Source organism: Myodes glareolus, chromosome 18 (genome assembly GCF_982192425.1).
Source record: "Myodes glareolus chromosome 18, mMyoGla1.1, whole genome shotgun sequence".
NCBI classification, from domain to species: domain Eukaryota; kingdom Metazoa; phylum Chordata; class Mammalia; order Rodentia; family Cricetidae; genus Myodes; species Myodes glareolus.
In genome coordinates, this window is record NC_142043.1 from 41,184,160 (window position 1) to 41,205,193 (window position 21,034).

Below are 21,034 nucleotides of genomic sequence, written 5' to 3' on the forward strand. Positions count from 1 at the left end.
TTATGTCCTGGGCGGGTCTAGGAAGCAATATAGCACATCAGTAAATCTGCGCAGGCTGTGGAGCTGTGCCTGCCTATCTAGGTGGGGAGAAGAGCCAATGGGGGGAGCAGGGTAGAACTTTCTACCACAGCCCTCAGAGGTGACACACGTGCAATTTTTCCAACAGGCAATTTTGTTGGTTCCTTTGTTTCAGAGACTCGTGTAACTTTTAGGTTCTGCAAAGAACAGGCAGGCAATCACACCGAACATGAGGGAAATCAAAGGGAAAATACCCCAAACAGAAGCTGTCAATCACATGCCTGTCTTCTACCAACACAAGGATAGTATAAAGTGCGCACTTTAGTGGAGTTTTTTTTTTTTGTGAGTACCCTGCTACTGTCTCCGAGCTGGCAAGACAGAGGAGTGTAACCGAATGTGTATCGCCGCACAGCTGGGAGCACCTACCTCTGGCACAGCCGTGTTTACCAGGTGTTTATTGAGCAGCACAGCTGGATCATTTCTCTCGGAAGGATTCCCCTGGGCCGTGTATTTTCAACCTCCCAAGCCTATCTTGTCTCCATCCGTTCGTGGCTACAGTCATCAGCTCCCCACATTTCAGCGTTCTTTCTCTTTCCTCCTTTGGCTCGAACACACACAAAGAGGTGAAGACACACACACACACACAATGAACAAAGTGTCAAGACAACATTTTTCACAATGGCAATGTATTGGGCCAGCATTTGCTACTGTGGGAAAGCACTTGAGAGAGTCAACTTTAAAAGAGGGGAGGAAGGATTAGTTTTCAGTATATGACTGGCCAGTTCTCTTACTTTGGGCCTTGTTGTGAAGCAGCACATTCTGGTGGGGATTACAGGACAAAGTAGAATTTTTTGTCTCACAGCTGGAGTGTTAGAAGGAGGAAGAGCTTGTGGTCCCAACACACCAGCCTTCGAAACCATTCCAAATAAACAACTGGAAGACTACCCATTAGGCAGTAACTCTGAAATGTTTCCACCACCTCCAGCTAGTGCCACCCTTGGGACCCAGGCTTTCCTACAGAGGCTTTGGGAGCACAGTCCAGGTCAAGTTCTAGCAGCTGGAATCGCTTCCCTCACATCTCGATACTTTCCCCTGCCCCACGGCACAGAGAAGAGCCAACGCCAGCCAGAAAACATCCACAGGAGAACCTCGGTGCTTCTAGAAGACTCTAGACATGAGCACAAGATCAAATGATTTGTGTAGCCTTGCACCTCTCCTCTGCAGAGCATCAGGAGGCCTGAAAACGTCTGTGTTTTCCAGCTTCTAATCAGCTCTTAAAGGATGACAAACAATGAATGAACGCATGAGCGAACAAACTAAAGGCTGGAGGAACTGTTGTGGAGCTGTGGGGGGTTCTTCCAGGGCTAGGAATCAAACCAAAGAGTTCACACTTGCTAGGCAAGAGCTCTGGCACTGAGCATCCCAGCTCAGGACAGGACATTTCTAAAAGACACATGATCTAAATGAGCATACAGTATACTGGAAAGAAGAGCGACATAAAGCCTGAGACCAGCCTTCCAGCCAACTGATGTTGGACATGCAACCTTATCCCTCAGATGACAGAGGATAGCACGATTTTATCTTTACAGATAACATCAACCACCAATACAAAAGCGTGAGATTTAGAAAATATGTTTCCGTTGTAAGAATTCACATTTACCAAGCTGGGGGCCAGAGAGTGTCCAGATTTTGAGATAGCATCACATCGTGTTGCTGAAGCTGGCTAATGGCTTGGTACCCTAGCACCTCAGCATCTGGAATGCTGGGGTTTCAGATGTAGACCACCACACTCAGCAAGGATACCTACTGCTTGGCCTAGAAGCACAGCTGTGCAATGCTCGACCTTAGAGCACTGACATCATTAGTAAAGATGCCACCCATCCACAGGCTCCTGTCATGTCCAACCCTCCTTGGGTTGCAGACAGAGCAAATGTCTGGCGTTATCTGTGTCTGCCACTGAGCTGACTAACCATGGCAGGACCTTCTCTCTAAACTTGACTTCTTGCCCTAAATCTTTGCTTCCTTCTTTCTCCATGCCACTCCTACTCATAAAAATGACTGAGTCGTGGGAGCTGGAGAGATGGCTCAGTGGTTAAGAGCATTGCCTGCTCTTCCAAAGGTCCTGAGTTCAATTCCCAGCAACCATATGGTGGCTCACAACCATCTGTAATGAGGTCTTGTGCCCTCTTCTGGCCTTCAGGCATACACGCAGAAAGAATATTGTATACATAATAAATAAAATAAATAAATATTTAAAAAAACTTACTGAGTCGCCAAGGTTCGAGAGCATGCTTTTAGTGAATACCTTTATAAAAATACGTGTGAAAAACAGAACATCGCTTAGCATGTGTTCTGTCCAGAATACCATCTCAAAAAAAAAAAAAAAGGAACGAAAAGACAAAAATCCTGACACATCTATCTCTTCATCTGTGTTTAATAGATACTGAACTACATGACAGATATTAGGAGCCAAAACTTTTGCTCCACTAGGTTTCTTAGACCATACAGTCTCTGCCATGGCCACTTGGTGCTGTGTGCACTGGCACCATAAAGGATACAGAAAACAATGGACAGGTCTACATCCAACAGAACTTTATTGATTGGAATAAGCAATGGGGAAGACAGATCCCAGGGACCCTTCTTGCCAACCCCTGAACAGCACCAGTTTGGAGGAAAATCCTATCCAAAGCATCATTTCTTCATCCGAGCGCTTCCTGTTGCAGAAAGGTCTTCCTAAGGCTTGGTGAAGGCTCATATCTAGGCACTCTGTCCCTCTCCCTCAACGTCCTTTGATAAGTGCCAATTGGCAAGAGGACCGTCCTTCATTGGCAGCTATTCTGAAAGACAAAGCAGGGGTAGAGATTAAAGCCAGGCCCAGGTCTTTGTACTGTGCTCAGCATATCAAGTGGTCCTCTTCAGATCGGACTGTGCTGGCTGTACACCTTCAGAAAGAGACAGAACCATTCTTTCGCTCAATAGTCTTCCGTGTGGGTGTGGGAGGGAAGGTTTACGAAAGGCCCTTCTGAAAGGCCGGCTGAAAGGAAACCATTCTCCCTGGCACCACGGACGACTCTTTCTCATGTGAAGCTGCGTGATCACTTTTCATTTCACTCCTCAAGCACCCCGTGGCACCCATCCATGTATTAGGCTAATAACTGCATGAAGCTAGTTAAAAGGAGCCCGAGCAATTATTTTAATTAGAAGAGAACAAAAATAACACTCCTGGCTTCTGTTTTAAGGGGGCAAGAAGGAAGTAGTCAGGGTTCAAAAAGATCCCACAAAATATTTTTTGTGAAAGGAAAAATAATTAAGGCCAAATTTAGAATGTACTTGCAATAAATGGGCCAAATAAAATGAATGGCCCCACTGTGCAGCCAGGACCCATTCACAGAGAAGAGCTCCAGAAAGCTCATTTTTATGTGATACCATCTTGAGGACACAGCCAATTTTACACAGTGAAAGTGAATGTCTAGTAGACTTTAATGATCCTTGTGAATCCCTCACGCACCCTCTTAAAGAGTTTCTGTGTAAACTCTTTTATTAATAAGAGACAGGGGCAGGATCTGGTTCAATTTGCCTTTTAAGCAGGATTTTTTTGTTGTTGTTTGAGTTTTTAAATTGCTCTGGAGAAATCTACCTTCACAGAAGATCCCTGTTGCTAATCCGTTCCATACAAGGTGGCATCCGTCACAAGAGGACTTTCTAATCGCTGGACTGTGCTCCATGACACAGGGAGAACACTGAGCCACACATTTCCCCAGCCTTGGCCTCAAGCCTCCATGGAGAGACTCTGCCACTTTGACCTCTTCCTTACATCTGCCTCTTCTAAAAGGAAACAACATGAAACTCAGAGCTGTCAGCTGGTTGCTATTGTTTGTGCTCTGTGGCTCCACAAATGCTAGTTGAGCACTTACCCCCACACACACATGCACACCCCCAAAGTTCCAGATTCCCACAGATCACCGGGGCTTGAGCTCTGTCACATGCAACTCCATAGCTGTCTGCTCCTACGGACAAAAACATAGGCAGAAACAGAGCCAGCTGCCCCAGCTCGATGGAGTCAGGGGTATCGAGCCTGAGCTTATAATCAAAGAGTAGATTACCCAAGAGAAACACATGGAAGTTTCAGGCAGAAAGATCAGCACAAACAGAAGCTGAGACACTCAGAACCCTGGTGCGTGGACAGAGCTAGCCCCACTACAGTGAGGGAGTGATCAGCCAAAGGCTAGAGGAGCCGAGAAAGCAAGCTGCAGACAAGACCCAGCCAGGCGCTGAAGTTTGAAGACTGGTGTCTTCTCAGGGTTCCCACTTTATCCTAGGACAGAGTCGGTCTATTGTCACTCGTAGCCTGAGCTATGAGTAGGATAGCCTGGGCTACGAGTAGGTTAACCTGGGCTATGAGTGGGATGGCTGAATGCTAATCCATCCCTTCTCAGATGTTCAGCTGCTCACTCTTAAGAGGACAACGGACCATGTTTGCCTCTTGTTGAAAAGCATGAGGTGATTTTTGAAGCTTGCTTTCTATTGCTATGATTAACACCACAATCAAAAGCAGCTAAGGGGAGGAGAGGTTGTTATTTCACCTTCCACATACAGGTCACAGTCCATCGCTGAGGGAAGCCGGAGCATGAACGCTGAGGAAGCAGAAACCACAGAAGAAGGCTGCGTGCTGGGCTCACTCTCATGCCCACGTTCAGTTTGCTTATATAGCCAAGGTCCACCTGCCTAGGGATGGGGCAGACCAAAGTGCGCTGGACCCTCCCACAGCAATCAATTGAAATAATCCCTCACAGATATGGCCACAGGCCAATGTGATTGCGGCAATACTTCAGTTAACGTTCCCTCTTCCCAGGTTACTCTAGGTTGTGTGAGTTGGCAATGGAAATTAATTAGGATACTGCTTTTGCCAATAGTGAGTATGATGTTATAAAGAGGTGTGACCTTTGGGTAGTGATGACATCATGAGCCCTCTACCTTCATGAAGGAGAATAGTGCCCTCATTTTACAACAAGGCACAAACTGGCTCACTTGCACCTTCCACCATGCAAGAATTCCACAACAAGACACCATTTCTACAGTCCAAACGGGACATTGTTACTGTTGGCACTTTAATCTTGGGCTTCCCCCTCTCCCAAAATTATGAGCAATATATTTCTTTTGTTTATTAATTATTCAGTCCAGGGCCAAGAGTGTAGCTTAGAGGCCACACACTTCCCTGGCAGGCAGAAAGTCCTGAGTTTCATCCTCCGCAGCACAGAACATAAAATCATCCCATCGAAGGTCCGTGGTGAAGCCGCCCACACAGACTGCAATAACAGGTCACAGGTGAGCCTGTGGCAGCCTACATTCACCCTGGGAAACAATACAAACCACCTCACAGCTGGCAGCAAGGGGTTGATACAGTCAACTGTTCAGTTCAGAGGCCAGGCTGTTGGTGAAAACAGGGTTGGCCTAGGAAGAGAGCTCGTAAGAAGGGGGAGCTACGTGGCCTAGGACTGGAGCAGGTTTTAAAAACAAGAAATCTTTCTCAGGAGCAATACCTGAGGGTTCAAAAGCTAGAGTTAAAGCCAAGTTTGAAGATTCGCCCTGAGGACCACGGGCTTTAGATGAGTGTTATCACTTGTCCCAGGAGGCTTTTTCTGTCCTAGGTTTTCTTTTAAACTCACATGGCCGTTGATCGTGGTTTTCAAAATCAAAATGGAATAACTAATTCCAACCTCGGACACATGAATATACTGTTGAGCGCCGTTTAGAAACTCAGTCCAATACTATTTACTTTTTTTAAAATTTGTTTCCTTTTATTTATTTTTGTTCTGTGTGCATTGGTGTTTTGCCTACATGCATGTCTGTGTGAGTGTGTCGGATCCCTTGGCAATGGTGTTACAGACAGTTGTGAGCCGCCATGTGGGTGCTGGGACCGGAAGAGCAGACAACGCTCTTAACTGCTGAGCCGACTCTCCAGCCCCCTATTTACTTTCCTATGCAAACCTTACACAAAGACAGAGCTTCCCATTTCAAGTCTAAGCTAACACACACAGGAGACCGAAAGGAGAGAAGGCTATGGTGACTGTTCAGGCCACGGCAGACAGGTTTAATTGCTCCGCTAGATGATCAGCCTTCTCAGGGGGCTCCCTGTGAATGAAATCTGAGAGAAATCCGTCTCGCGGTTTATGAGCTGAACCTGATGACACAGTGGAAGAGAACCTTATGGAAAATGGCGGACACCCTTCATTCACAAGCGTCGTCACAAAAGTACGTATTGCACGAATGAGGAAAACATGTGCAACCATATGTAAAGGGAACCGCCACAGCCAGGCTGGGTTCAGTCGAAACTACCAGACAGGTTAGCTTTCGAAACTCCATTGGAAAAAAAAAGGATACGAGAGAGGCCGGGGCTGTGTTGAATACAAGGTAAGTTCTAGCAAGAGAGGGCCCGGAATGGGGCATAAAATGACTACAAGTCATTATCTATGAGTATAAAATTGTCATGGAATTGAAAAATATGAGGGAAACCCACTGAATACTTTGTCACACTGGTGGAAGGAAGAGAAAAGGGCACATGGCTGCGCACAAGAGGAAGGTTTCACTTCGGGTAAAGAGGTCAACACAAAGCTCTGGGGAAATGTCTTCCTTTGGATAGATACTGATAACTGATAATAGAAGTCAACTTGACCGGCGTCATGGGCCAGGAATTCAGCTGTGTGGTATGGAACATTTTGGCAGTCACAAAATCCTTGGGTTCAATCTCGGTTATAAGGAGAAAAAAAAGATAGAAGAAGAAAAGAGAGAAAGGAGAGAAAGAAGAGGTAGGAAAGAATGGTGGCAGAGGGGGAAACGAAGGTCATGCAGACTGTGGATTTAAACAGAAAATGTGAAGCAGCAAACTTACTGGAATATACCATTCGGGTGTTTTCATGGCCTTGGGATAAGAAAAGCCCTCTCGAGATAACAGAAGTGCTAACCAAAAAGAAATTAACCATCCACAGAAACCATAAAGAAAAGATAAGTCAAGTACAGAAGACTGGTAACATTCCCAACCCTTGAACCCATAAAAGATGCATATATAAAATGTATGCATAACTCCTACAAAAGAGCAAGAAAAGATGAAAATTCCATACGAAAATAAGCAGTCTGGGTTGGAGCAATGGCTCGGTAGGTAAGAGTGCTTGCCCCACAAGCATGAAAACCTGAATTTGAAACCCCAGCACCCATTCACATAAAAACTGAGCTCTACCTTCCATGCCTCAGTACAGCAGGGGCTAAGTCAGGTTGTTCCCGGAGACACAGACCAGACAACCAAGCCCAAACAGTGAGCTTGAGGCTTGGTGAGACACCCTGTCTCAAGGGAACAAAGCAGACAGGAATAGAAAGGGACACCCGATGTCCTCCTCTAGCTACCACACGCATGTTCATGGGTACATAAACATGCGGACACACACATGTGCACCCACACGCACACACACCCCAAGCAGCAGGCAACTTGAGAAGAATGTTCATAAAAGGGAACAAATGCCCAGTACACCTGAAAAAATATGTCCAATATTTTTTTAAGAATCCAGGATATTGCCAATCTTTAATCCCAGCACTCAGAAGGTAGAGGCAGGCTGATCTCTGTGAGTCGGTCTACAGAGAAATTTTCAGTATAACTAAGGCTACACAAAGAAACCCTGTCTGGAAGAAAGAATCAGGAAATTGAACTAAGCTCACAATGCCAGTCGACTGCGTGCCACCAGAACGACTAGCAAGCATGAGCTGGGCTGTGGAGGGAGCAATTACATTCACTGCTCGAGACTGACAGAGTCTCCTTGGAAAGGTACTCATATCAGCATTTTATATTAACATCGAACAGTTCTGCCCTGCAATTTAGCAATTTCCCATCCAGTGTAAATATAGACTAAACATAATGCATGCACACACTCAGCAAGATGCGCTCAGGAAAGCGCACAGCCGAGCTCCCTGAAATCATCTAGAACTCAAAACAGTCAAAATATTCATAAAGGGGAAGAAGGACACACTGTGCAGTATGTGGCACTTTATGAAGAAAATATACTACAATTATAGCCAACATAATATTGAGAGAAGAAAGCCAAACACAGATCCCATGTTAAAATTCTGTACCACAGCAAAATAACTTAAAAAAAAACTATATATCTTCTGTGTGACTCCATTTACATGAAGTTCAAGAAAAATGAATAAATAAGGCAAAACAAATCCCTAGGGTCACAAGGATGTGGGTACCTTTGGGAAGGAATTGCGTCATAGGAGCAATTGGGAGTATCAATCATGTGATCTTTCTTGTCCTGCCATGGTGGGTGTGGCTACGGGATGTGTTAGGTCCAGATCAATGCACTGAGGCCCACATTCATGATCTTCACGCCTTCCCCATGTGGAGCTCCAGTGAAGCCCTCACTTGAACATTCCAAATGTTCTTCTTGCTTTGTGATGTCACTCAACATGGGCATGAAATAGGTAAGGAACAGGAAGAATGGATTCATGCCAGACACAGAAGGAGAGAATGATTTTCAATGCGTTAGGAAGTAGTAGTACATTAAGGGGAAGGGGGGAGTGGGAGAGAAAGCTTCAACGTGAAAAGGGTACTATTAACAATAAGGACAATAGAGAGGAAGTGGACACAGAAGCTCACAGCCGGCCAAAGTCAGTGGAGTATCCATCCACAAATGGAACATCTTGCAAAAAGGGAAAGGAAGGTTTTAAGTGTTAGAGGTGAGAAAAAGTCAACAGTGTCTGTAGACATGACAGGACCGGGACCATTACATACATAAACTCACAGCACCATGGTTGCCTGCCCAAGACCAAGCTAGTTTGCTTTCTAGCATGGAATTATTGACTGTAGGCAGCTGCTAGGGGAAGGAGAGTCAGTTTCCCTTTAAGGCGTAAGCCCAGGTAGGTGGACCATGCTCCAGTGGGTGACAACAAATCTATGAGTACATAAATAGCACGAATTGCAAACAGTGGTTATTAAAAACAAAAATTAAAAAGAGGACTTGAAGTTGGGAAGGGTGGGCCGATGTGGAAGGAGTTGGGGGAAGAGTGTGGGGCAAATATAATCAAAATATATTGTATGTATATATAAAATTCTCAAAGAATTAATAAAAAGTATTACACTTAAATAAAATCTAAGTGCATGTGTGTGTGTGTGTGTATAAAATAAAATGTTATACTTAAACAAAAATACAGAACTAGGGGCTCCTGTGTTTCAGTATGGAAAACGGGACTAAAAAGTAATAAATATAGACTCCATACAACGCACTTTCTTATTTAATGTGTGTAAAGTTCATGTCAACAAGTCACAGTGTGGGGAACAATTCAGTGAAAGAAAATCCAACCTGGCTCCCCACCCAAAGCTGGCTCCAGCAGCCGGGGCTGCATCTACAGAGTGGTGGTGGTGCAGCACAAAGCCTCCTATGCAGACAGGCAGAAGCCCACCCCCAGTTGGTGGTCAAGGAGAAAGGTCCCCCTTTGGATAGTGTTTCCGCAGTGCTGTGACCTAATCCTGAGCAGCTCTCCAGTCTGCACAGCGGCGTTCCTGCCTCCGCTCCAGGCACCTGGCTGGATGCAGGATGCTGGGGTGAAGCGGGCTATTGTTTCTAACCTTGGGAGGCAGCACCTGGAGGCCTGTGTTTAGGCTACACCATGTGTTTCCTGGAGGCAAATGCAGCAAGGAATAGAATCAAAATGGTTCCTAACACGACTGTTTCTACATCAACAAGCTATAAATGTATGGAAGAGCTCAACATACACGTGAAATAAACAGAAGGTAGGACTACGCTGAGCTACCTGAAACACAGCTCTGGAATTTAGAAGCGCGGCTTTCAATTGCTGTGTTTTTTAGATAGGAAACATCGTGGAAAACACCGACGTTATTCATCAGAGTGATTGTCCTGTGCACCTGTATACCTTCTATAATTTTTTTTTCCTCTCCCTGGGCTTTTTAGTTCAAGGAAATAGCTAGCTAATGACATTTCAGACTTTGGAAATTCTTCCCAATAGCACACTGGAGTTCCCTCGGGGAGGAAACTGTGAGTGCGTGGATTTTTTTTTTCTGAGATCATTAACAGATATTACAAACCAATTCAAACTGAGCATTTTCTTTGCAAATTACCTTTAACTTTTAGAGCCATTGAAGGAAGGTGGGGGGGACGTGAGTGATTTGATTTACTTAACTCGTCGACAAATTGCAGCTTTGTGTTCCATCGGTGACTGCATTTCCAACCCCCCAAAAAACAGATCTCTAACTATCTCTAATAGATATATTTTTCTAAATTACCGCTTTGAATGAGTGATATTTCCAGAGAGTAACACTGTCTTTTTTTTTTTCCATTTAGCAAGTTGCCCTGGATTTGGGATGTTTATCCTATTGGTATGTTTAAGGTTTAAAAAAAAAAAAAAAAGAAAACCGAGCCCCACACTGTCTATCTGAGGCCTTAATTAGGTCTTTTCAGTAATTAGTTGATTTATCCTCTCCTGGGTGCATGCATGGTGATGCTTTGGTTGTTGGTGTACTGTGCCTTTCAGAGGAGAAGGAAGAATTCTTTTATCTCATGATCAAAACCTAGTTTCCGGGCTAAAAAGCTAATATTTGGGTGAGCAATCCCTCATTCCAAGATTACATCAGGCCTGATTCTGATTTGCATGTTTTTCACTCAAAGGACCCCCGTGGACTTCAAGAGGAGTCTCCTACAAGGACCAGCAATGTGGGAGACCTGACAGGTTCCAGAGCAAAAACTACACCAAGCACTGCTCAAGTTGGAGCCCAAAAGTGGGACACAAAACTAAAGGGTCTTCCCTGCCTATGCCATCCCATGGTGCGCATAGGAAATGTCCCCAGGCCTGCTAACTGCTATACTGGCTTCTCTGGCTCCTAATGTGGGTATGTGATGAATGGTGCTTAATTTATAAGAACATACGTAAGAATATTCTTTGTATTTGGTGCCCAATAAGGCATTTTGAAAACTCATTGTTTGAGGTGCTGGAAGTTTCTTTTTTTTCCCATTTTACAGTAACAAATCGCTATCCCTCAATGGGCTGCAGTACTTGGGAGAGCCGGCCCTCACCTTGCCTGGGCAGTGCAGAAGAGCTGGCCCTAGTGACATAGGCACAGTGGAGCCCGTGCCCGCCCAGGGTGTGAGGATGAGAAAGCCAGCCCCAACCCTGCTGGGCTTTGGCACTCAGGTGAGTTGGCCCCATCTTTGCCAGGGCAGTGTTAAGAGCTGGCCCTGATGGTATGGGTACAGAAGAACCACCTTGATAGCATGAGTGTGAGAGACCCAGTTCTGTACCTTGCCAGCTACCACAGGCAGGAGAGCTGGGCCGGCCTCTCACTTGAGCAAATCAAGAGAGCTGGCCCTGGTGGTCTGGGTATAGAACAACTGGGCTCACCAGCTCAACTTCCACCCAGGTCCAAATCCAATGCTTTGAGTCAAACCACCCAAACATCTACTGCATCTAAGAACTGATGGAGCATGTGAAGAGGTCACTCCTGCAGAACCAAAGCTGCAGGACCTCCATGACACAGGGCAACAAACAGGGTATCTGCGTAGGACCCCCATTAAGGATCCAGCATTGATAGTTTAGCAGACGCTAAAGGCAACCGACCAGACCGATGACTCACTACAACGAACATTGTCAAGTAATGCAGTTTGGGCAAAAGGATAGACAGGTGACACATCATGAAACGTTGCAGCTTCCACAGCAAGATGAGTGTTGTTATTGCTTAATTTTCATTTTTTTATTTTTTTATTATTTTTATTTTTTGTTTTCTTTGGGGGAAGGTTGCAGGTGGAGGGCGAATATAGAGGGACAGGGAGAGGAGTGGGATTGGGGTGCAAGATAAGAAATTCACCAAGAACCTATAAAAAGTTTTTTTAAAAAAATAATGTAAGAAGCCAACTTAGGATGAATCAAACAGAAGAATTTCATATGTCTCCATATGTCCTGCTAATAGGAAGTGGGCAAGACATCATCTGAAGAGTGTTCTACTTGGGGAAGGAGTCATTCTGTTATTAAGAATGGAACCGGGCCCGTGGTGGTGCATGCCCTTAATCCCAGCACTTGAGAGCTGGAGGCAGGCGGCTCTCTGTGAGTTCAAGGCCAGCCTGGTCTACTAGTTCCAGGACAGTCAGGGCTGTTACACAGAGAAACCCTCTCTCAGAAACGAACAAAGAGAAAAGAGTAAAGGAGCTTTGTGAACCTTTCACTATGTTACAGGGTAGATAATATCACACACCCCCCCTCCGACCCATGTGAAAGACAGTGGTGTGAGCTTCAGAGATCTCTACTCCAAAGTCCTGTGGTTGGAGCAGAGAGAGAGACTGAGGAACCCAGATCTACCCAATACCCTAGCCAACATTTGTCTGTCTCAAACTCACAGGTGATTTCAAAAGCCAAGTTCATAGCCCAGCATCTGACAGAGAAGCAGACCCTCGGACTGTGGTTCTCCAATTTGAAATCAGACAAAGGATAGGTACTATATTCTACATTTGCATGATTAAACTGCAAGGAGTTGGTTGCCCCGCGGGTTTCCCAGTGGGACCCTGTCAGGAAAGGCAGACATGGTTGGATGTCTAAACTAACTGGTCTGAATGGTAAGTGTGTATCACAAAATGCTTACACACTTCGGAACATCAGAAAATAAGACACAATCCTAGCTCGAGGGAAGGCTGACGGTCCCGAGAGGATGCTTATCTGTGGGCAGGTACGTCAATCAAAATCATCACGGCTTCAAATTTGTGTTGGAACAGGGGTGGGCTGAAACTCCCATTGATCCACTTGGCCTGTGCCCCAACATCAAAACTTTAGAGCTCTGATCAAATCTACTGGGGATATTCTGGCAATGGAGGAAAATGAGAAGGTGGTTTCCTGTCTGCCCAGTGAGCACATACTGCCCCAAACTGGCTGCCTACAAGTGATATTGGGAGAGGACGTAGTTATTTATTAATACCTTCCTGATCACTAGACTTTCACAGCTAGGTCTTCTGAAGCCAACGGAAGAAGTCCGAACAATTCCTAGTGTGGCCACTGGGACCCTTCCCCTCAGGAACTCAAGTCTGAGAAAGTTTGCCAGGAGTGCTCGTGAAGATGAGTCCCAGTTGATTCTCCCATCCTTTACCAAACATTCCGAAGAAACGTGAATACTGACCTAGACTAGTATGCTGGGTAAGAAGGGCATGAGACAGGTACCATTTGAGAAAATATTCCATGAAGGGCCATGTGGGGAGGCCTTCTCATGCCTTTTCCCTCCACCTTCAGCTACAGGGCTAAATACCACACTGTTCCCACCACTGGACCCCTCCATGAGGCATCCAGATCCAACGCCCATTCCACTCCTTCACCTGGATATCCCTGTGTCCTGCTGGTCCCTTCCTCTTCCACCCTGACTCAGAAAGACCTGCCATGATTTCTGGATGTGGATTTCCCCAAGCACAACCCAAGGGACTTGCTTCGGGACTGTCGTGGCCATGATGGAGATGCTTTCTGTCCAATTGCCTCTAACCTCATTCTTTCCCTTGATGCTCCCAAAGTCACCAGTCTTTCCACTGTGGACCCATTTCCCTTTCTCCACTGGTGTCTTTCTCCATCCACTGTCTGGCAAAGAGGACCCTGGTCCTCAGTTGGTACCTTCTGTTTGTCCTGCTTCTCATCCTACCAGGTCACACATTTGAGCCACATTCTTATGCCTTGTGTTGTAGGTTTCAGATAGAACAAATCTTTACTATAGCCTTTAAAGTGGAGGCTACTGTACACAATACACTTTTCTAGGTGAGAGGGGCACTATTACTAATTTTTTGTAATTTTTTAAAGCCAGATGTGATGTTGTACATCCAGGGTACCAGCTCGTAGGAAGGCAGAGGCTGAGATGAGAAACTCTTTAGAGTAGAATAGTAGGAGGAATTCAAGGGCACACTCAGCAGTCTCATCTCAAAATGAAGACAGACTCAGGAAGACCTCTCAACGAAAAGCCACTGGGAAGGATTAGTGAGGGAAGGAAGTCTCTTGAAGTCTGGAAAACAACCTCAGAAAATAGCAAAGCATCCAGTCACAACTGGGTGAAAGTTATCCTTGGCACAGGACAGAAAGATGATACCTGAAATGCAGAAGGAAGTAGGAAATGGAAAGAACCTATCAATGAGAGCTTCTTATTCCTCCAAGCTAGACATAAATGGTAAGGGGAGCCTGACCGGGAGAGAGACCACCCCATGGGCTGCCTGAGTGCATATAGCAAATGAAAGATCTGGCGATCCGTCTTTTGCATAAGTGACTATTGACAACGCAATCTGTTCTCCTAAAGGTTCTTCTGAGTATGCAGCTCAAGCAAACCCTCCACCTCCAGCCTCTAGATGACTCCTCCTTCAATGCTCATCAATCAATTTCCTCAGCAAGAAACAGACACCCTGGCACTGTCCTGTAAGAAGTCTTCGCAGCCACCAGGGTACCATTTTGTTACCCTAAAGGATCGCTGAACTATTCCGAATTAATTAAATGCATCAATTTTGAGTTATTTTTTCCCACAAAAGACAATCACACACACACACACACATAAAAATAATAAAATTGTGCTGATTCTTCCCAGAAGCCCACTTGTCCACTTGGAGACCAGGCTGTGGTTCAGAAGGGAGACCAGAGTGAGGTGAATTTGTCTCCTGGGTACTGAACCTGTGACCTCATTAGCGCAGGGTTCTAATCAACTAAGCCACCAGGCACGTTCCTCACGGAAGGCACCATGGCGGTAATTTGCTATATGTTAATTCTAAGATTAACTACAGATGAGACGCATTCCTAGGGGGGCAAAAATGAGAGATTTGCTAATTCTTGGGAAAAAAAATTAGGGCATCAGTTTTTGAACCCTTCAGTTTTAAAATATAATTCTGTAATCTTGAAATGATGTTCACCATCGTCTATACCTTCATGATTTTTTAATCACTGTCTACATCAGAAGGGCAAAACAAATGGTTCCACCATTGCAACTGCAAAATACTAATCAAGTACTTATTTAGAGATTTCTCTATATATTCTGTGTTTTACGCACAATGCAGAAAAGACAGGTCCCATGTTGAGCTGAAGATGGGCTTCCAAAATTTAGAGGGCTTCATACCATCACTGCCACCACTACCACACAAGATGATAAGTCCGAAAGAGGCAATCCTCCCTCCCCCAAGAAAAAGAGAAGGTTAATGTTATAGACATGTCTCAAGACAGAGGAAGTTTAATCCACTCCCCTCTCTTCCTTTTCCTTTAACCAGTCTTGACAAGTTAATGTTTAAAAACAGTAAATATGGCTGGAATACTGTTTTGGCGCTGGCTTGGTATCCTGTACTCAAATTCCTATAAATATTCTGCCTGCTTCCCATCTCTGAGAACAATTTCCGCTCTGAGGCTACATTAAACACTCAGGCCATTTCAGCTTCAGCTGCCCCCACCCTTACTGTGACTTTGAACTTGATATGGCTGAGGAAGAAACCAAAGCAACGATTTAAAAATATTAATAAAGATGGGCTCTATCCCAGACTTTGTAATTTTGTGGATGAACCTCTGTGAGGCGTCCTGGGAAGGGTGTTGGGAATGTGCCTGTACTAGATTTTCTATGGGAAGCTGACTGGAATCCCACTGTTTTCTGGAAGGATTTTCCCTATGGAGAAACTCAAGCCTCACACTCACACATTGAACCTTCTATTGAGGTTAAAGCAATGATTTAATACCTTCGTCTGGCTGAGGACGGAGTTCAGTGGTCGAGCGAGCCTTGGCTTTGAGCACTGACTTACAAACACCTTGACAGGCATACACATATACATCTAGGCTACTGTCATTTCTAAAAGGCACCTCCCACATTTGTTGGTAACTCCCAGCCTGGCATCAAGGGAGCATCCTGGGTCACACATTGACCATTAGAGGTTCATAGGAAAGTTAAGTCTCCTGCGTCGACTGTCAGTTTTTTCATCTGTAAAATCATGGCAATTATAATTATTACTTAATAGAACTACCGCTGTGCATTAGAAAAGCACATAAAATTATTCAGATAAAGGTTGAGACATAGTACCGAGGAACTCATTAAAATGTAAGCATTCAGGCTGGGGGTGTAACTAGGGTAGAGCGCTCATTTGGTTTGTCTGGTGTATGGGACCCTGTGTTTGAGCTCCAGCACCACAAAACCGAATGGCTAAACTGTGACAACCCAGCTACTGTGTGCCTCTCTCGAGCAAAGCGTCCCCATCTGGGTGTAATATGCTGCATTACAAATATCCCTCGCTTTACAAAGTCGCAGCAGAAGTTAAATATGTACTACAGCTCTACATCCACAAGGAAAACACTAACGAGTCAACTGAACACAACATGCTTAAATAGCAGGCTCTGATTCACATAGCTAAGAGGCAGAAGCCTGAAATGAAAATAGCTAGCCCTGATTTCCAAATTAATGCCTATAAAAATGTTTTCTCCTGAAATTCATTCTAAAACAGAGCAGTGAAACTTTCCAAATTAGCATGACCAAAATAGATGATCTTGCTGTCTACGGCGTATTCAATTCTTAACCAACCTAAAGGTTTGAAGGAATTTCAAAAAAGGGGGGGTATAAAAATATTATCTGCCTATTCAAATAATCAGGCTAAGTACGTTTTTATCTGAAAATACAATCTGAGACAGTCTCATTTTATAGTCAAGAAACTCTCTTAACATATTCGGGGAGCTGCCGTTTTAAACAACTCAAGTTGAAGCTGCCAGTCAGAAACTAAATAAACAAAACCTAACCTGCTGGGTAGTCTCCGCCTGTACAGTCCTGGACACAGTTGCTGTAATCTGCAGGGGGATGGGTGGTTCAGTAAAATAAATAGTTCTCATTTCCTCTCTATATTTTCTCAAACCACACCAATGCACTTGTCTGTGGCTCACTTTGCAGGGCTCGGTAAGCACTCTCCCCATCTCGCTTAGAAGACTATGTTTTATTTTTATTTCGTAACGAAATGGGAGAAAGAATGTGGGTGTCTATTGTCCCAATGCACTGAGTCCTAATCGTTTCCCTTTCTCATTTGTCAGCGAGGGAGTGTTCCTAAGAGACTCGGGGGCTTTTTAGCCATCAAATATTGCCTTTCGCTTTGTGATATTTGTTTCTTTCCATAAAATGATGCTGTATATTCCTCCTAATGGTGAAGAATGAAAGATAGAGAGAATTCTATTTGGTGAGATTGAACCACAAAGAGGTGAACTTCAGAGATCAAATCCCCAATAGAAGAATAAAATCTATTATGTGAGATGGAAACATGGGATTCCTCACAAATATCCAACATGATTGGTAATTCAATAACACCGTTGTTTTGTTTATATTTGAAGGGAGAAGGATATAACTCTTAGGCATTAGCCTTCAGCCAGACTCTCTCTACTTGCCATCAGTCCCCAAGTGAGCCAGGATGTTTATAGGCACCAGAGTCTGAGAGCCTTGCGATGGGCTGTTAAAGCCATGAAGGTCATAGATAAGAGTGGAAGAAGCCATGATACTTACCTCGACCAAGACTACAACTGCAGCTTGGTATCTGTGACTCAGTATCAGATGGGAATCATCTGCCTTCAACAGTGCAGAATACCTACAATCTCACTGCAATCTGAGCAAGAAAGACATACAAAGTTCTACAGTGAAGCCAAATGTGGTTCTGTAAGCCTATAACCATAACTACTTGGGAGTCTGATGCAAGAGGATCAGGAGCCTAAGAGTTCAAGGCCAACCTGGGCAACATAGTGTTGCAAGGATACTCAGTCCCTTTCTGAATATTTGGGTAATCAAGTATCATTTTGAGCTTTGGCTTCTTTATCCGGGGTACTCTTATGGCGGTGGTGCTGACAATGTATTGGAAGAAGTAATATCGGTGCTGGTGGTGACAGTGACGGCGTTGATGGTGATAGTGATGATACTGAAAGTTGTGGTGGTGGTGGTAGTTATGAAGGTGGTAGTAATGGAGAGGATGGCAAGATATTGGGATTAATGAAGTGGTGCTGGTGGTAAGAGTAATGGTGAGGGTGAAATGGTGAAATGAAGTGGTGTTGGAGGTGTTAGTGTTGGAGTTGGTGGTGGTGGTGATGGTAACAGTATTGGAGTCAGTGGGAGTGGCGATGGTGAAGATAGTAATGGTAGTGGTGATGGTAATAATGGTATTGGTGGTTGTCGTGGTGGTAATTGTGCAGGAGGTAGTGATTATGTGATAACGATCATGGTGAGCGTGGTGATGTTGGTGAATCAGAACACCAGCATTTTACCAGTGGAGTAAGCACGATCTTGACCTTCAAATCTCAAAAGATGAACTGAGGACTTCAGCTTCAGAAGGCCTCTCTTTCTATGCTTTCTCAGTCTTCATTTCTAGTAATCAAATGCTAAAGTAATCATACGCATGCTGTTTTATAAAGTTTATTTTACTTTTAGAGTTATGTGTGTCTCTGTGTATGTTTCTATCTATGTTTGTGTGTGTGTCTGTTGTGTCTATTTCTGTGTCTGTGTATGTGTCTATCTGTGTGTGTGTCTGTCTGTGTCTCTGTGTGTGTCTCTCTGTGTGTATCTGTCTGTGTGTGTCTGTATGTGTCTGTGTGTGTGTTTATCTGTGTGTCTGTCTGTGTCTATGTCTGTGTCTGTGTATGTGTCTATCTGTGTGTGTGTCTGTCTGTGTCTGTGTGTGTGTGTCTCTGTGTGTGTGTCTCTGTGTGTGTGTGTGTCTCTCTGTGTGTGTCTGTCTGTGTCTGTGTGTGTGTGTCTCTCTGTGTGTGTCTCTCTGTGTGTGTCTGTCTGTGCCTATGTCTGGGTCTGTGTGTGTATTTATCTGTGTGTGTGTCTGTGTGTCTGTTTGTGTCTATGTCTGTGTCTGTGTGTGTGTCTATCTGTGTGTGTGTGTGTTTGTGTCTGTCTATTTGTATCCATGCCTGTGTCTGTGTGCATCTGTCTGTCTGTGTCTATTTGTGTCTATGTGTCTCTGTGTCCATATCTACATCTGAGTCTCTGAACATGATTGTAGAGGTCCACAGAGGCCAGAAGGGAGAGTGGGAGTTACAAACAGTTGTGAGTCACTGAATGTGAGTGCTGGGAACCAAGCTTGGATCGGGTGCAGGAGTATGTGCTCTTAACCTCAGAGTCATCTCTCCAACCTCTACAACAGTATTATTGATTATGACTTGAAAGACACTTTTAAAATAATAGGAAAACAAAGCAGAACTCAAGCCACTGCTTCAGGGACACATGGTGAGCTTGACTTATCTTCATGCATATTTGTTGTTGATGTTATTCTTAGCTATTACTTTCATCATAACCATTGTCACTGAAAGCATTCCAAAGTCCCAGGAGTCCTTGAAGATACTACACTGTGAAATCCCAAGGACAGAAGAGTTCAGTTCATGGAGATTTGTGTGGACTCATGGGACAACACTCTTCTAGCAATGTCTGGACTGTCTGGGAGTGGAAATTCATACTTACAGCACTCGCCATGATAAAGAAGAGAACCCCTCACAGAGTAGCGTAATTTAGAAGCTAAGGAGAGTCGTGGCACAGGTCACTACATTTCTCTTCTTTCTTCTAGTCTCACTGTAACGGAGAATGTCTCCAGTCACTTCAAAGTGAGGAGTGGTTATGTTGACTCAGGAAATAAGAGAAGGGGCAGATGTCACCAGTGAGCAGACGCATCAGGATCCTGGACAATATCCACCAAGTTTTCCCTGTAGTGAAAGAGGAAGCAGGAAAAGAAGGAGCCTCCATCACTCCAGAATCCTAAATGGCATTGATAAACAGACCTCATTCTGACCCACACTAGACTTACAGGGAGAGTAAGGAATAAATTTCTGATATCTTAATCCACTGAAATTTGGACAGTAAGACACAGCCTATTGTCTCCTAACAGACACCAATGTCCCTTGTGGTCACACAGCAAAGAAGAAATCTACATTTCTCTTGCAGTACACAAAGCCTTCTGAGACTTCAATTCTGATCCACGTCAGAGTAAAGGTGACCACAAAAGGGAAGGACTGGGTGTCAAAACCCAGAAGTGATGGAAAGTCATTCTTCCCCACGGCAAGCCCATCTGAATTTAGGGAACTGTCTAGCTGAACTTGCATGCAATAATCAGGTACCACCTCACCATGAGGCAAGCAGAAAGGCTCAGTGCCGCCCCCATCTTTTCCACCCATGGTCACTTTCAGAGCTGCTCCTTTAAGCACATTAAAGTGTCAGCCACCTTAACGGACTGTTTCTCAGAAAACCAGATCTCATCAACATTAGTGCCACACTGCATGCTAAGTGGGGCAGTAGAAGAGAGAAGCCCATCTGTGCCTGCCCTCCGACCCCTCAAGCTCCACCCCAGCAGAACTGGGACTGGGTTTGAAAACCCCAGAGCAAGCAAAGCCCAGGCGCTCTTTGAAGACCTGGCCCGGCATTATTTGTGAGTTAAAGACTTGCTGGGTCTTGCCAAGAACAACAGGGAGGGAAGAAAAGCAACGGTTGTGTGGTTTGTTTTGTTTTTGCTTTGCTTTTTTTTTTTCTGAACTTGGGAAATAAGCATAAACCTCCTCTTTTCTGAAAGACTGGATGGCTCCAGTTTTCCACAATGGAGCTGACCTCTCAGTGGCCATCGCCCCCATCAGATCCAAGTGGCTTCTTAATGGTCATCACTTTCCTTCCCAAATGAATCTCATGCTTGCATAGCCAAAAGAGACGTCCTGGTTTCTTACAAAGAGGCATCAGGTCTTGTACAGTGTCCAGGGACTTTGTCAAAACATAATAAGATGAGTGGCGTGTGTGTGCTTTGATACACTACAAGTGGCATTATTTCTTTCATTTCCAGCCTATCCCGGGTCTAGCTTGCTCTACCCTAGCAAGAACAGAAGAAATACACACTTGCTAGATGTATGCCCAATGCAAAATCCTGACAAAACCCTTTGAGTTGGGTTCTATTGTGTCTGCGAATGCAGAGTGAGGCAGAGAGTTCTGTGGTTCACCCAAGGCATATATACAGTCGTAACCGTAGAGCCTGAGTTAAAG

The 21,034-nt window shown here is 44.7% G+C and overlaps 2 long non-coding RNA genes across 5 annotated transcripts in view; one reads left to right on the forward strand and one right to left on the reverse strand.

Annotated features, from left to right (window-relative positions):
- Window positions 1-2,595: 2,595 nt before the first annotated feature.
- LOC125397778 (uncharacterized) overlaps window positions 2,596-21,034 on the reverse strand; it is a 44,010-nt gene continuing 25,571 nt past the window's right edge. For all 4 annotated transcript variants that reach the window (XR_015735460.1, XR_015735461.1, XR_015735459.1 and 1 more), the window contains 2 exons: window positions 19,478-19,716; window positions 2,596-2,855 (listed from right to left, as the gene is read on the reverse strand). This is a non-coding gene — a long non-coding RNA (uncharacterized LOC125397778). The remainder of the gene's footprint in view (window positions 2,856-19,477; window positions 19,717-21,034) is intronic.
- On the forward strand, window positions 9,489-11,673 carry LOC125397779 (uncharacterized). The gene is made up of 3 exons (XR_007231188.3): window positions 9,489-9,796; window positions 10,689-10,909; window positions 11,040-11,673. It is a non-coding gene; the product is annotated as an uncharacterized LOC125397779 (long non-coding RNA).